General features: G+C 38.4%; 1 protein-coding gene across 5 annotated transcripts in view; it reads right to left on the reverse strand.

The window, feature by feature from the left end:
* The window catches only part of NPSR1 (neuropeptide S receptor 1), a 199,967-nt gene that overhangs the window by 148,252 nt on the left and 34,182 nt on the right, over positions 1-17,533 (reverse strand). The window lies entirely within an intron of this gene.

Genomic DNA, 17,533 nt, shown 5'->3' on the forward strand with positions numbered 1-17,533 from the left:
TTGGTCATTATATCTTTAAATGTTGTTTCTTTCCTGTCTGTTCTTTATCTCTTTCTGAGATTCCTTTTCACTATTTCTGTATGCTTTTTATTTTTTGTATTTTTCATCCTTTTCTATTTTCATGTCTCAATCTAATTATTTTCTTCTGACTTATATTCCAGTTCAATGATTTCTTCTTCAGCTACATTTAATTTGCTGCTAAATTTAATTATTGTATTTTAAGCATCAGTTGTAATTTTCAGTTCCTCAATTTTCTGTTTTGTTCCTTTCTGGGACAGTCAATATTTACTATTTTTAAATTTTAGATTCTGGGCATATGTGTGTAGTTTTTTACACAGGCATGTTGTAATACACACGTGTATTGTAACATATTGCAACTAGGAGATTGTGATTCCAGTGTACCCATTATCTAAATAGTGAACACTGTAACCAATAGGTCATTCTTCAACCTTTACTCACCTCCCACCCTTCTCCTTTTTGGAGTTCTTAGTGTCTAGTATTTCCATCTTTATATCTATGTGTACTCATTATTTAGCTCCTCCTTATAAAGGAGGACATATGTTCTTTGATTTGTTTGAGTTATTTTACTTAGTATAATGGCTTCCAGCTTTATCCATGGTTTTGCAAAGGACATGATTTCATTCTTTTTTATGGCTGCATAGTATTCTGTGATATATATGTATATATCACAGTTTCTTTATTCAATCAACCATTGCTGGACATTGAGGTTGATTTGATTGCCTGACTTTGCTAATGTGAATAGTATTGCAAGGAACATATAAGTGCAGATGTCTTTTTTTATATAGTGATTTCATTTCCTTTGAGTAGATATTTAGTAGTGGGATTGCTTGGTGAAATGGAAGTTCTATTTTAAGTTATTTAAGAAATCTCTATGCTGTTTTCTATAGTGAACTAATTTACATTCCCACCAAAAGTTTGTAAGTCTACCCTTTTCTTCACAGCCTTGCCAGCATCTGTTGTTTTTTTTGATTTTTTAATAATAGCTATTCTGACTGGTGTAAGATGGTATCTCATTGTGGTATTTTAATCGCTCTGATGATTAGTGATGTTGAGCACTTTTTCATGTGTTTGTTGGCTGGTGGTATTTCTAATTTTGAGAAATGTCTGTTTACGTCTCTTGCTCAGTTTTTAATGGGGTTGTTTATTCTTTCTTGTTGATTTGTCTTAGTTCCTTATAGATTTTGGATATTAGTCATTTGTTGGAGAAATAATCTGCAAATACTTCCTCTCCAAATAGGTTGTCTGTTTGTTGATTGTTTCTTTTGCTGTTCAGAAGCTTTTTAATTTAATTAGGTTCTACTTGCCTATTTTATTTCTGTTTCATTTGTTTTGGGGGTCTTTGTCATAAATTCTTTGCCTAGGCTAATGTCCAGTAGAGTTTTTCCTAGTTTTTTTCCTATGATTTTTATTTTCAGATCTTACATTTAAGTCTTTAATCTATTTTGAATTAATTTTTTTGTATATTGTCACAGGTAGAGTTTTATTCTTCTGGATATGGCTAATTTTTCCAGCACCATTTATGGAATAAGGTGTCCTTTCCATATTGTTTATTTTTGTCAGCTTTGTAAAGATCAGTTGATTGCAGGTATGTGGCATTTTTACTGCTTTCTGTATTCTGTTTCATTGATCTATGTGTCTATTTTTGTACTAGAACCATGCTGTTTTGGTTACAATAGCCTAGGGATTGTTTTGAATCTGTAGATTGCTTTGGGAAGTATGGTCATTTTAATAATATTAATTTTTCTAATCCATGAGTATGGGATGTTTTTCCAGTCATGTGTGTTATCTACAATTTCTTTCATCACTGTTTTGCAGTTCTCTTTGTAAAGATATTTCATCTCCTTTGTTAGTATTCCTAGGTTTGTTTTTTTTAATAGCTGTTGTGAAGATGATAGAGTTCTTGATTTGGTTCTCAGACTGAAGACTATTGGTGTATAGACATGCTACTAATTTTTATATGTTGATTCTGTACCTGAAAATTTACTGAAGTTGTTTGTCAAGTCTAGGAGTCTTTTGGGGTTTGTAGATTGTTTTCTCGGTATACAATCATGTCGTTACTGAACAGAGATAATTTGATAATTTGACTTTTTTCCAACATGGATTCCTTTTATGTCTTTCTCTTGCCCGAGTCTCTGGCTTGGACTTCCAGTACTATGTTGAATAGGAGTGGTGAATGTGGACATCCTCATTGTGTTCCAGTTTTTAGGGATAATGCTTTCAATTTTCCCGCATTCAGTATAATATTGGCTGTAGGTTTGTAATAGATGGCTCTTATTTTGAGGTATGTTCTTAGATGCCTAATTTGTTGAGAGTTTTTATTATCAAAAGATGCTGGATTTTACTGAAGGCTTTTTTTTTTGTTTTGCATGTATTGGAATAATCATATGGTTTTGGTTTTTAGTTCTGTTAATGTGGTGAATCACATTTATTGATTTGCATATGAATCATCCTTGCATCCCTGAAATAAAACTCACTTGATTGTGATGTATTATCTTTTTTATATGCTGTTGGGTTTGGTTTGCTGATATCTTAATGAGGAATTTTGCAACTATGTCCATCAGGGTTATTGGCTTGTAGTGTTTTATTGTTGTTGTTGTTGTTTTGTTGTGTCCTTGTATGATTTTGGTAGCAGGGCGATACTGGTTTTACAGAAAGAGTTAGGAATTGCTTCACATTCATGTTTTGGAATAGATTCAGTAAGATTGGTGCCAGTTCTTCTTTGTACATGTGATAAAATTCAGCTGTGAATCTGTCTGGTCTTGAGATTTTTTTGTTGGAAGATTTTTTTATTACTGATTTGATTCCATTACTTGCTATTGGTCTATTTAGGATTTCTGCTTCTTCCTTGTTCAATCTTGGGGGGTTCTATGTTTCTGGAATTTATCCATTTCCTCCAGGTTTTCTAGTTTGTGTGCACAGAGGTGTTCAAAGCAGTCTCTGATGATTTTTTTATTTCTATAGTATCAGTTGTAATGTCACTGTATTAGTCTATTCTCACAATGCTATAAAGAAATAACTGAGACTGGGTAATTTATAAAGAAAAGAGGTTTAATTAGCTCATGGTTCTGTAGGCTGTACATCTGCTTGGCTTCTTGGAAGGCTTCAGGAAACTTACAATCATAATGGAAGGCAAGGCAAAGAGGGAGCAGGTACATCACATGGCCAAAGCAGAATCAAGAGAGTGAGCGAGCTGGGGGAAGCTACACAATTTTAAATGACTAGATATCACAAAAACTCACTCACTATCATGAAGGCAGTAGCTTGGTGCCCAAGGGGATGGTGCTAAACCATTCATGAGAAATCTTCCTGCATGATATAATCACCTCCCACCGGGCCCTACCTCCAACACCGGGGATTATATTTCAACATGTGACTTGATCTGGGACGTACATCTAAACTACATTAATTGCCTTTCTCATTTCTGATTGTACTTAATTGAATCTTCTCTTTTTTCTTGTTTTGTCTTGCTAGAAAGCTGCTAATTTCATTTATCTTTTCAAAAAACCACATTTTGTTTTGTTGACTTTTTATATCTTTTTTTAAAAATCTCAATCTCATGTTATTGTGCTCTAATCTTTGTTATTATATTTCTTTGTTTTCTGCTAACTTTGGGTTTGGCTTATTCTTGTTTTCTTTTTTCCTTAGAGGTGTAATGTTAGGTTGCTAATTTGACATCTTTCTAGCTTTTAATGTAAGCATTGAATTCTATAAACTTTTCTCTTAGAATTGCTTTTACTGTATCCCAGAGCTTTTGGTATGTTGTATCTCTACTTATATTCATTTTGAAAAATTTTGTTATTTTTTCCTTAATTTTATTGTTTGCCAAAGGTCATTCAGGAGCAAGTTGTTTAGTTTTCATAATCTTGTGTAGTTTTGAAGGTGCCTCTTGGTTTAATTTATAATTTTATTCCACTGTGGTTTGAGAAAATACTTGATATGATTTCAGTTTTTTTGAATTTATTGAGAATTGCTTTATGGCTAAGAATACAGTCAATTTGGGAGAATGTTCCATGCTGAACATGTCTATATACAATTTAAGGCCAGAGTTTCTTTTTGTTTTGTCTTTTAGGAGACAAGGTCTCACTCTTTTGTCCAGGCTGGATTGCAGTGGTGCTCACTGTAACCTCAAACTCCTGGGCTCACAGAATCCTTCCAGCTCAGCTTTCCAAGTAGCTTAGATTACAGGCGTGCACTATCATGCTTAATTTTTATTTATTTATTTTGTGGAATTGGGTCTCAGCATATTGCTCAGGCTGGTCTTGAACTACTGGCCTCAATCTTACCACTTCAGCCCCCCAAAGTGCTGGGATTACAAGAGTCAGACACTGTACCCAGCATAAGTCCAGATTTTTTTTGTTGATTTTCTGCCTTGATGATCTGTCTACTGGTATCAGTAGAGTATTGAAGACCACTATTTTTTTCTATTAATCTTTCTTCTTATGTGTAGTCATAATTTTTATGAATCTGGGCTCTCCAGTGTTGGTCATGTGTATATATAGGATAGTTCAATCTTCTTAGCCGTGTATACATATAGGATAGTTCAATCTTCTTGTTGAACCTTCTTATCATTATATGATGCCCTTCTTTGTCTTTTTTTTTTAACTGTTGTTCGTTTGTTGTCTCTTTTATGTAATATAAGAATGGCTACTCTTGCTTGCTTTTTTCCCCCATTTGCATAATATATATTTCCCCACCCCTTTGACTCTATAGCTGTCTTTAGCCAGTAAGTAGGTATCTTGTATGTAGCAGATGGTTGGGTGTCTTTTTAATCCAATTTTCCACTCTATATTTTAAGTGGAATATTGATGTGTTCCTGTCATAGTGTTGTTCGTTGTCTTGGAGTTTCAATTGTGTTGTTGGTTTACAGGATCCATGAGCTTTGTATTTATGTGTCCTTTTATGATGATGATTATTGTCCTTTTGTTTCTATGTTTGTAACTTCTCTGAGCATTTCTTGTAAGTCCGGTCTAGTATAGACAAACTCATTTAGTATTTATTTGTCTACTTAAGACTTTATTTCTTCTTCATTTCTGAAACTTAGTTTGGCAGGATGTGAAAATCTTGGCAGGCACATCTTTTTCTTTAAGGAGGCTAAAATTAGGTCCCTGATCTCTTCTGGCATGCAGGGTTTCTGCTGAGAAGTCCACTGTTAGTCTTATGAAATTTCCTTTATAGGTGATTAGACACTTCTTTCTGGGCAGTCTTAGGATTTTTTCCTTCATGTTGACTTTGGATAGTCTGATGACTATGTATCTTGGTGATGTTCTTCTCACAATGTGTCTTCCAGGAGTTCTTTGAGCTTCTTGTACCTGGGTGTCCAAATCTCTCCCAAGACCAAAGAAGTTTTCCTGAATTATTTCCTCAAATAGGCTTTCCATACTTTTTCTTCTTCTCCCTTTAGAATACCTATAACATGTAGGTTTCAATGCTTTATATAATCCCATATTTCTCAAAGGCCTTGCTCATTTCTTAAAATTCATTTTTCTGTATTTTTTTCTTACCAAATTCAAAATATGTCTTCTAGCTCTGAAATTCTTTCTCCTACTTGGTCTAGCCTATTGTTGAAGCTTTCATTTTTATTTTGTTATTCCTTCAATAAATTTTTAATTTCCAGGTTTTTTTTTAGTGATATCTCTTTTTGCATGTCCCGAATTACTATTTTCTGTTTTGTTTCAATTTTCAGTTTTCTCTTGGATCTCATTAAGCATTTTAAAAATCAATATTTTGAATTCTTAATATTTCTAAGATTTCATCTTGATTAGAATTTATTACTGGAAAGTTAGTGTGATCCTTTGGGGGTGTTGTAACACTCTATTTTATTCACACTTTCAGAGTTATTTGTCTGGTTCCTTCTCATCCAGATAAGCTGTCTCTCACTTTTTTAAAAATTTGCATTTATTTGGATATAACTGTTTTTCCTCTTCTGAGGATATGTCTGTAGTTTATGTTGTGTAAGGTCCTTTGGATTTGGTTCTGAGTGCTTTCAGTGGCAACTCATCTGTATAGGCATTTCTTGGTAATAGGTAGCCTTTGTATGGTGGCTTTCCCAAATGCTGGTTGTAGTAGTTGTGTACTGGGTATATGAGCAGTCTCACTGCCTCCTATGAGGCTGGTTGAGGTCTTAGGAGGCTTATTTCATTTTCCAGTGCTGTGCACTTTTGTCAGATTTTTTTTTTTTTTTTTTTTTCAGAGAGGGTCTCGCTTTGTCACCCAGGCTGGAGTGCAGTGGCATGATCTTGGCTCACTGCTGCCTTGACCTTCTAGGCACCAATAATTCTCCCACCTCAGCCTCCCTAGCAACTGGGACTACAGGTGTGTACCACCATGCCTAGTTAATTTTCAAAAATTTTTTTATAGAGACAGGGTCTCACTATGTTGCCCAGGTTGATCTCAAACTCCTAAGCTCAAGTGATCTGCCGGCCTTAGCCTCTGAAAGTACTGGGACTACATGCATGAAACACCAGGTCCTGGCCAGGTTTCTGATTGTATTGTGCAGTTCAACCTCCAGGCCAATAGGTGATGCTTATGGATACAGGTCAGCTGCAGCTGACTCAAATGGGTATATACCCAATTCTTGTTTACTGGGAGAAGCTCTGTTATCTTGATCCCCACCGTGGAATGCACAGTGGTCTGAGGTCCCTGCTTAATTCTGGAGTGGGGACAAAGACGGGTGGGACAGACTAAGCAAGCCCTCCTACACTTCTCCCAATGGCAGGCAGAAGCACTAGCTGTAAGGCGGGGTCCAGTGGGCAGCTGCCAAGTGCCTGGAGACGTGCCTAGGCACAGAATCTGGAAACCTCCACTGTCCCAAGTTCTCTGCACAGGAAGTGGGGGAAGCTTAAATTCCTAATCTAGAAGAGTTGGTGCTTCGAATGCCTGGAAATATATTTGGGCATTGAGTGAAGAAAGCTTTGCTCTTCCAAGCTCTCTGCAGGAAGGGGCAGGTCAGGCTTCTAATTTAGACAATCAGATGTGCCAAATGCCTGGAAATATGCCCCAGCAAGGTGGAGTAAAACTACTGTGCCACAAAGTTTTCCTGGGGAAGAGAGGGGTAGCTAAAGCTCCTAATCTGGGGGCAGATGCACCTCAAGCTGGGTGATATGTCTGGGGAAAGACCAGAGAAACTGCAGCCACAACAAGGTCTTTACATGGGAGGGAGAGGTGGCTCAAAATCCTAGTCCATTGGAGCAGGTGTGTTAAATGGCTGGGATTACATCCATGTGTGGCATGGAAGAAGTGCCACTACACCAAGTTCTTTATGTGAAAAGGGAGTGGCAGCTCAAGTTCCAATTCTAAGGGGGCAGGTGCATCAAAAGCCTGGAGATAGGACATTCAACCTTTAATCTTGTTTTGTAGTTTCTAAACAGATGAGCAACAGTTATAAGTTTTGTGTCTGATAATGTCAGTAGGTGGATCTCTTGTTCAACTCTTCATTATCTATTTTTCTTCTTGTTTTTCATCAATTCTTGTATTTTTGCATTCCTGGTTTTTTTAATTCAAGTGCTGAACATTGTGCATGGAAATTATAATTTGATGCTGTGATAATGCTTTGTTCCTCCAAAGAAGATTTACTTTTGCACTGGCAGATAGTTTGAGTGCATGCAGAAGTAGATCATCTGATTTCATTCAGGTTTGGGATTGTATTTCATTTTTTGTGAGGGCTGATCCATTTTTAATTTACTCTTACTTGTAGGTTGTATCTTTTCAGCAGTACCAATAGAAACCCCAGAACATTTATCAAAGCTGCTTTGCTCTGGCAGATTAATTTTGCCCCATCAGTCCAATGAAGCTGCCAAAAACTCTCCTCAGGTTTTCAGCCTTCCAGTCTCTGCTTTTAAATCAGCTAGTACTTTAAGGGGATAGTGGTGTCTAATAATGTATTTATCTCATAAAATTCCCTGCTCTATGGAATCTTGACCCTTCAAGTCTTAGTTGTCTTTGGCAGCTATGTGATACCTTTTAACAAATGTTTAAATTTTGTCCAACTTTTCTAATTATTTTAGGTAGGAGTGTTGGTCTAAATCCAGTTCAAAATTTTTGCAAGCACAGCACATAATATATGATATGATGTGACTCTGTGTCCACACCCAAAACTCACCTTGGATTGTAATAATTCCGTATGTCAAGGGCAAGACCAGGTGGGGGTAGTTGGATCATGGGGGTGGTTTCCTCCATGCTGTTCTTGTAATAATGAGTGAGCCTCTGATGGTTTTATAAGCATCTAGCATTCCCCTTGCTTGCACTCACTCCACCTTGCTGCTCTGTGAAGAAGGTACCTGCTTCTCCTTTGCCTTCTGCCATGATTGTATTAATACATTTCCTCAGGTCTCCCTAGCAATGCAGAACTGAGTCAATTAAACTTCTTCCTTTATAAATTACCCAGTCTTGGGTATTTCTTCAAAGCAGTATGAGAACAGACTAATACAATATACTATTGAGTTATCACTGTATATCTTACAGTTTTATACAAGTCAGAATAATTTGTTGTTAGCCATGACATATGTAACTATAAATATGAATATGTATTTTTCTTTATCATTGTAACTAGTTCCAGGGTTCTTTGTTAAAAAAAAAAATTTTAAAAAGCCTGATACTTGTTTTTTGGAAGTTGTGGGGTCTCGGAGATCATGGTTTGGTAGGAGTAAGAACAAAGCAAAACAAAAAACAGAGGAAAGTATTAAAACTTTTTGGCACAATATAATAGACATTTAGAAGAGAGAGTAGATTAGTGAAGACAAGACATAAGGCTGAAGCAAAGTAAAACTGAGATATTCTTTTTTTTTTTTTTTGAGATACAGTCTCACTCTGTCGCCCAGGCTGGAGTGTGGTGGCGCGATCAAACTGAGACATTTCTGATGGCAGCTGAAAGTTCTGAGAAAATATTCACTCTTAAGATACTTTTCTATGATATAATATCCTAATATTACATGAAATATTCAGAAAAGTCCTTTAAACATAGAAAGTCATATTTTTGTGGATGATTTTAAAGAAAATAAAGGAAAGGAGGGTGCCTTGAGTATCTTGCTAGGGACAGCATGAAATAACCACAAAAAAAAAAGGAGCCGAGAAAGATGAGATACTGGTGAGAGAGAGCAAGAATTTAGTGGAAGGAGGAAGCAAAAGGGAGAAGTAAAAATATAAATTCCACAGAATTTGAAGAAATCTTGAGGACAATGACATAGGATGGGGGACTCAACCTAAATTTTTATATTGTCTCAAAGCACAGGGCCCCTCAGTTGATGCCTGGGTAACTTTTATATACATACTCAAGACTCAGATATGTATTCTCACCTCCTTTATCAAAGCATCTGTGATCATAATGAAATGCGTATGAAGGAAATTTCAATAACATATAAATTCAATCTCAGACTGTTGAGCTTCAATCCTAGACCTTTGGCAATGCCTTTCACTTCAGGAATTCTTCATTTAAAATGCTTCTGACCTGACCCCTAGAGTTTTTCTAGAAACAACTAACAAATAAAAACACTGTCTAGAAGATGTATATGAAATTAAGCCCAGATTAATACAATGGCTATGAATTAGAATAGAACATACAACTTTTCTCTTTGATAATATGTAGTGAATTTTCAATTATCATTTGTTTATTGTTTATGGAAAAAAACTTTAAATTTCAAGCTGATATTCTTGCCACCTCTAAATCCTTTCATTCTGAAAGAATAAATCATTCCATATGACATGCATTACCACACTGTAATCAAAGAAATATGAAAATAAGTTGTGATGTCCTCATCCAGGGATTTTTACCTATAAACATTTGCTGGATGATCCTAATTACCTCAACTTCTACAATCATAAGAGTGAAAACTTGGAGTTCCTGTTGGTAGGAAAGATTGAAGAAACAGTCCCCGTCATAGGGTCCACCTTCAAGACTCTTGTTCCTTTTACCTTCTCTATATTTTTCAATGGTGCCTTTGATGTTTACCCTGATCACTGCAGCCTAGGTCAAGCAGATGGACTTGCTATACTTTGTGAGAAAGAAAAAGGGGAATTTCAGGTTACCAACAATGTATGGCAAAGGTACTCTTGTAAGCTACAGTGTCATATATTTTTGAAATACTATAGCTCAAGACTAAAGTCCAAGGAGCTCTACTACCATTAGTACAGCTGAGATAACAGTACAGGTTGAAATGTACCAAACAGCCCTTTCTGAAAGTCATTTACCATCACTCCCTGTAAGCACTTAATATGTAAATTTTTCTTCTTGCATTTTTTTTAATAGTCTGATCCAAACTAAGCTAATATAACAGTCTTCTTGCTCCCAGAGCTTGGGACTCCAGGCCTGGCTTCTGCTGGACCTTCTGTGAATCCCATTTTCTCACTTTATTCTCTGGCCTGTAGAACAGCACTCCCTCTCATTTTTTCTTTTCCTTTTGAATATGAGCTCTACTCATGTCTGGGGCTCTTACTTTCACAGATCATTTTCTTCTTTGAGACTATTTCACCATTCCTCGTGTAAGTGTGCTGTGCTCACTCTTCTACTGAATAGTCATTTCCAAAGCCTACATTTAAGCATCCTGATCTTTGAGATTACTTCATTATACTACCCCCAGCAGTGGTTACACATCATTTGCATTTCAAAAGCAATGTCCACAGGCTTTAATCTGCAAAGTACTCAAGACTTAATGTTAATCATTGGAGGGGATCCAAGATGGCTGAGTAGGAGCAGCTCTGGATTGCAGCTCCCAGCGAGCACGCGGAGGGTGAGTGGTCACCGCATTTCCAGATGGATTTTTATTGTGCGCAGACCAGGAGATTCCCAGGTGGAGGAGCACCATGGGTCTCCAGTGCGGCCGTTTCAGCCATCATGGTGGCTTTCCACTCAAAAAACTCACACGGGTCCCAGTGCTGTTTCAGCTGGTGACTAGAGCACCTGGGAGACAGAGTCGCCCATTCAACTGATAAAAAGGGGACTGAAATAGGGAGCTAGGAGATTCCTGGGTGAAAAAGCGCCATGAGTCTCCACTGTGGCTGTTTCAGCTGGTGCAGTGGGTCTCCACACAAAATCTCACACAAATCTGGGCACCTTTTCAACAGGTGACTGGAACACCTGGGAGACAGAGTTGCCCATTCACCTGATAAAAAGGGGACTGAAACAACCAGGCCAGAAGATTCCCGGGAGGAAAAGCGCCTCCAGCACAGCCAGTGCAGCGGGTCTCCACACAAAATCTCACACAAATCCAGGTGCCTTTTCAACTGGCAACTGGAACACCTGGGAGACAGAGTCACCTGTTCAACTGAAAAACAGGGGACTGAAACGGGAGCCAGGCCAGGAGATTCCCAGGTGAAAAAGTGCCACGAGCCCCCAGCGCAACTATTTCAGCTGGTGCAGTGGGTCTCCGCACAAGAACTCACACAAATCCAGGTGTCATTTCAACTGGTGACTGGAATGCCTGGGAGACAAAGTCACCTGTTCAACTGAAGAAAAAGGGGTCTGAGGCAGGGAGCCAGGTGATCAGGCATGGCTGGTCCCACCCCCACAAAGACCAGCAATCTGAAATGCTCTGGATTGAGAGTTTCACAGCAAGCAACAGCTGAATCCAGGGTGGTCCAGCTCAGTGGGGGAGGGGCGTCTGCCATTACTGAGGCAGTCCACCACTACCAAGGTAGTCCACCATTGCTGAGGCAGTCCACCATTACCAAGGCAGTCCACCATTACAGAGAGAGTCTGCCATTACAGAGGCGGGCCGTGATTGCTGAAGCAGTTCTAACTATACCCCTATAAACAGGACTGCAGGGAAATTCACACAGTAGTTGGGTAGAGCCCACAGCAGATCAGCAATGCCTCTGCTGGCAGACTGTGACTAGGTTCCTCCTTGCTGGGTAGGGCAGCCCTGAAAAAAGGCAGCAGCATGACTGAAACTGATAAATAAAGGCCTACCTTCCTGGGACAGAGCACCTGGGGAAAAAAAAAGGCTGTTATGAGTTCTGCTGCAGCAGACTTAAATGTACCTGCCCAGCAGCTCTGAATGGAACAACAGAGCTCACAGTTCAGCACTTGAGCTCCTATAAAGGACAGACTGTCTCCACAAGCAGCTCCTTGACCCCCATATATCCAGAGAGTCACCTCATAAAGGAGAGCTCAGATATCTGGCAGATATCCTTCTGGGACAAAAATAGCAGCAGAAGAAACTGGCAGCAACCCTCACTGTTCTGCAGCCACTGCAGGTGAGCTGCAGGCAAGCAGAGTCTGGAGTGGACCTCCAGCAGTCCTACAGCAGAGGGGCCTGACTGATAGAAGAAAAACTAAGAAACAGAAAGAAGTAACTTCATCAACAAACAGGATATCCACTCAGAGACCCCATCAGAAAGTCATCAACTACAAAGACCACAGGTAAATAAATCCACAAAGATGGGAAGAAACCAGTGCAAAAAGAATGAAAACACCCAAAACCAGAACGCCTCTTCTCCTCCAAGGGATCGCAACTCCTCACCAACAAGCGAACAAGGCTGGATGGAGAATGAGTCTGATGAATTGACAGAAACAGCCTTCAGAAGGTGGGTAATAAGAAACTTCTCTGAGTTAAAAGAACATGTTCTAACCCAATGCAAAGCAACTAAGAAGCTTGAAAAAACGTTTGATGAAATGCTAACAAGAATAAACAACTTAGAGAGGAACATAAATGAATTGATGGAGCTGAAAAACACAACACAAGAACTTCACGAAGCATACGCAAGTTTCAATTGCCAAATTGACCAAGCAGAAGAAAGGATATCAGAGGTCGAAGATCAACTCAATGAAATAAAAAGAGAAGGCAAGATTAGAGAAAAAAAGAAATGAATAAAGCCTCTAAAAAATATGGGATTATGTGAAAAGACCTAATCTATATTTGATAGGTGTACCTGAATGTGATGGAGAGAATGAATCCAAGCTGGAAAACACTCTTCAGGATATTTTCCAGGAAAACTTCCCCAACCTAGCAAGGCAGGCCAATATTCAAGTCCAGGAAATACAGAGAACACCACAAAGATATTCCTCAAGAAGAGCAACCCCAAGGCACATAATCATCAGATTCACCAGGGTTGAAATGAAGCAGAAAATGCTAAGGGCAGCCAGAGAGAAAGGTTGGGTCACCCTCAAAGGGAAGCCCATCAGACTCACAGTGGATCTCTCAGCAGAAACCCTACAAGCCAGAAGAGAGTTGGGGCCAATATTCAACATCCTTAAAGAAAAGAACTTTCAACCTAGGATTTCATATCCAGCCAAACTAAGTTTCATAAGCAAAGGAGAAATAAAATTCCTTATGAACAAGCAATTACTCAGAGATTTCATCACCACCAGGCCTGCTTTACAAGAGCTCCTGAAAGAAGCACTAAACAAGGGAAGGGACAACCAGTACCAGCCACTCCAAATACATACCAAATGGTAAAGAGCATTGACACAATGAAGAAAGTGCATCAACTAACAGGCAAAACAACCAGCTAGCATCAAAATGGCAGGATCAAATTCACACATAACAATATTAACCCTAAATGTAAATGGGCTAAATTCCCCAATCACAAGACACAGACTGGCAAATTGGACAAAAAGTCAAAACCATGGGTGTGCTGTATTCAGGAAACCCATCTTACATGCAAGGATACACATAGGCTCAAAATAAAGGAATGGAGGAACATTTACCAAACAAATGGAGAGCAAAAAAATCAGAAGTTGCAATCCTAGTCTCTGATAAAATAGACTTCAAACCAACAAAGATCAAAAGAGACAAAGAAGGACATTACATAATGGTAAAAGGATCAATACAACAAGAAGAGCTAAAGATCCTAAATATATATGCACCCAATACAGGAGCACCCAGATACATAAAGCAAGTTCTTAATGACTTACAAAGAGACTTAGACTCCCACACAATAATAGTGGGAGACTTTAACACTCCACTGTGAATATTAGACAGATTAACAAGACAGAAAATTAACAAGGATATCCAGGACTTGAACTGAGACCTGGGCCAAGCAAACCTAATAGACATTTACAGAACTCTCCACCCCAAATCCACAGAATACACATTATTCTCAGGACAACATCACACCTACCCTAAAATTGACCACATAATTGGAAGTAAATCACTCCTCAGCAAATCCAAAAGAATGGAAATCATAACAAAGAGTCTCTCAGATACAGTGTAATCAAGTTAGAACTCAGAATTCAGAAACTAACTCAGAACCACACAGCTTCATGGAAACTGAACAACTGGCTCTTGAATGTTGACTGGATAAACAATGAAATGAAGGCAGAAATAAAGATGTTCTTCGAAACCAACAAGAACAAAGAAACAACATACCAGAATCTCTGGGACACATTTAAAGCAGTCTCTAGAGGAAAATATATAGCAATCAATGCCCACATGAGAAGCAAGGAAAGATCTAAAATCGACACCCTATCATCAAAATTGAAAGAGCTAGAGGAGCAAGATCAAAAAAAGTCAAAAGCTAGCAGAAGACAAGAAATAACTAAGATCAGAGCAGAACTGAAGGAGATAGAGACACAAATAACCCTTCAAAAAATCAGTAAATCCAGGAGCTGGTTTTTTGAAAAGATCAACAAAATAGACCACTAGCTAGATTAATAAAAAAGAAAAGGGAGAAGAATCAAATAAAAATGCAATAAAAATGATAAAGGGGATATCACCACAGATTCCACAGAAATACAAACTACCATCAGAGATTACTACAAATAACTCTATGCACATAAACCAGTAAACCTGGAAGAAACTGATAAATTCCTGGACACTGGCATGCTTCTAAGCCTAAACCAGGAAGAAGTTGAAACCCTGAATAGACCAATAACAAGGGCTGAAGTTGAGGCAGCAATTAATAGCCTACCCACCAAAAAAAAAAACCCAGGTCCAGATGGGTTCACAGCTGAATTCTACCAGACATACGAAGAGGAGCTGGTACCACGCCTTCTGAAACTATTCCAAACAATCCAAATAGAGGGACTCCTTCCCAAATCATTTTATGAGACCAACATCATCCTGATACCAAAACCCAGCAGAGACTCAACAAGAAAAGAAACCTTCAGGCCAATATACATGATGAACATAGAAGCAAAAATTTTTCAATAAAATACTGGCAAACCAATTGCAACAGCACATCAAAAACCTTATCCACCATGATCAAGTAGACTTCATCCCAGGGATGCAAGCCTGGTTCAACATACACAAGTCTATAAACGTAATTCACCACATAAACAGAACCAAACAAAAAAAGCCACATGATTATCTCAATAGATTCAGAGAAGGCCTTTGACAAAATTCAACAGCCCTTTATGCTAAAAACTCTCAATAAACTAGGTACTGATAGAACATATCAAAATAATAAAAGCTATTTACAACAAACCCACAGCCAATATCATACTGAATGGGCAAAAGCTGGAAGCATTCCCTTTGAAATCAGGCACTAGACAAGGATGCCCTCTCTCACCACTCTTATTCAATATAGTATTGGAAGTTCTAGCCAGAGCAATCAGGCAAGAAAAAGAAATAAAAGGTATTCAATTAGGAAAGGAGGAAGTCAAATTGTCCCTATTTGCAGATGACATGATGGTATATTTAGAAGACCCCATCGTCTCAGCCCAAAATCTCCTGAAACTGATAAGCAACTTCAGCAAAGTCTCAGGATACAAAATCAATGTGCAGAAATCACAAGCATTCCTATACAGCAATACAAACTTAAAGAGAGCCAAATCAAGAACTAACTGCCATTCACAATTGCTACAAAGAGAATAAAATACCTAGGAATACAACTAACAAAGAATGTAAAGGACCTCTTCAAGGAGAACCAAAAACCACTGCTCAATGAAATAGAGAGGACACAAACAGATAGAGAAACATTCCATGCTTATGGTTAGGAAGAATCAGTATCATGAAAATGGCCATACTGCCCAAAGTAATTTATAGATTCAACACTATCCCCATCAAGCTACCAATGACCTTCTTCACAGAACTGGAAAAAACCACCTTAAACTTCATATGGAACCAAAAGAGAGCCCACATAGCCAAGTCAATTCTAAGCAAAAAGAACAAAGCTGGAGGCATCACACTACCTGACTTCAAACTATACTACAAGGCTACAGTAATCAAAATGGCATGGTACTGGTACCAAAACAGAGACATAGACTAATGGAACACAGAGGCCTCGGAGGCAACACCACACATCTACAACCATTTGATCTTTGACACACTTCATGAAAACAAGCAATGAGGAAAGGATTCCATGTTTAATAAATGGTGTTGGGAAAACTGGCTATCAGTGTGCAGAAAGCAGAAACTGGACCCCTTCCTGACACCTTACACTAAAATTAACTCCAGATGGATTAAAGACTTAAACATAAGACTAACACCATAAAAACCCTAGAAGAAAACCTAGGCAAAACCATCCAGGACATAGGCATAGGAAAGGACTTCATGACAAAAACACCAAAAGTATTGGCAGCAAAAGCCAAAATAGACAAATGATACCTAATTATACTCCAGAGCTTCTCCACAGCAAAAGAAACCATCATTAGAGTGAATCAGCAACCAACAGAATGGGAAAAAATTTTTGCAATCTATCCATGTGACAAAGGGCTAATATCCAGAATCTACAAAGAACTAAAACAGATATACAAGAAAAAACAAGCCCATACAAAAGTGGGCAAAGGATATGAACAGACATGTTACAAAAGAAGACATATGAAACCAACAAACATGAAAAAATGCTCACCATCACTGGTCATTAGAGAAATGCAAACCAAAACCACACTGAGATACCATCTCATGCCAGTTAGAATGGTGATCATTAAAAAATCTGGAGACAACAGATGCTGGAGAGGATGTGGAGAAATAGGAACACTTTTACACTGTTGCTGGGTGTGTAAATTAGTTCAACCATTGTGGAAGACAGTGTGGCAATTCCTCAAGGACCTAGAAATAGAAATTCCATTTGACCCAGCAATTCCGTTACTGGGTGTATATCCAAAGGATTATAAATCATTCTGTTATAAGGACACATGCACATGAATGTTCATTGCAGCACCGTTTACAATAGCAAAGGCTTGGAACCAACTCAAATGCCTATTGATGATAGACTGGACAGGGAAAATGTGGCACATATACACCATGGAATACTACACAGCCATAAAAAACGATGAATTCGTGTCCTTTGTAGGGACTTGGATGAACCTGGAAACCATCATTCTCAGCAAACTGACACAAGAACAGAAAATCAAACACTACATGTTCTCACTCATAGGCAGGTGTTGAACAATGAGAACACATGGAAACAGGGAGGGGAGCATCACACACTGGGGTCTGTGGTGGGGGGGAACTAAGGGAGGTACACTGTGGGGGTGGGGAGTTGGGGAGGGATAACATGGGGAGAAATGCCAGATATAGGTGATGGGAAGGAAGGCAGCAAACCACATTGCCATGTATGTACCTATGCAACAATCTTGCATGTTCTTCACATGTACCCCAAAACCTAAAATACAATAAAATATATATTTTTAAAAATT

This window comes from Aotus nancymaae, unplaced genomic scaffold (genome assembly GCF_030222135.1).
Source record: "Aotus nancymaae isolate 86718 unplaced genomic scaffold, 86718_ANA_hifiasm-v0.15.2.pri h1tg000025l, whole genome shotgun sequence".
Lineage (NCBI taxonomy): Eukaryota > Metazoa > Chordata > Mammalia > Primates > Aotidae > Aotus > Aotus nancymaae.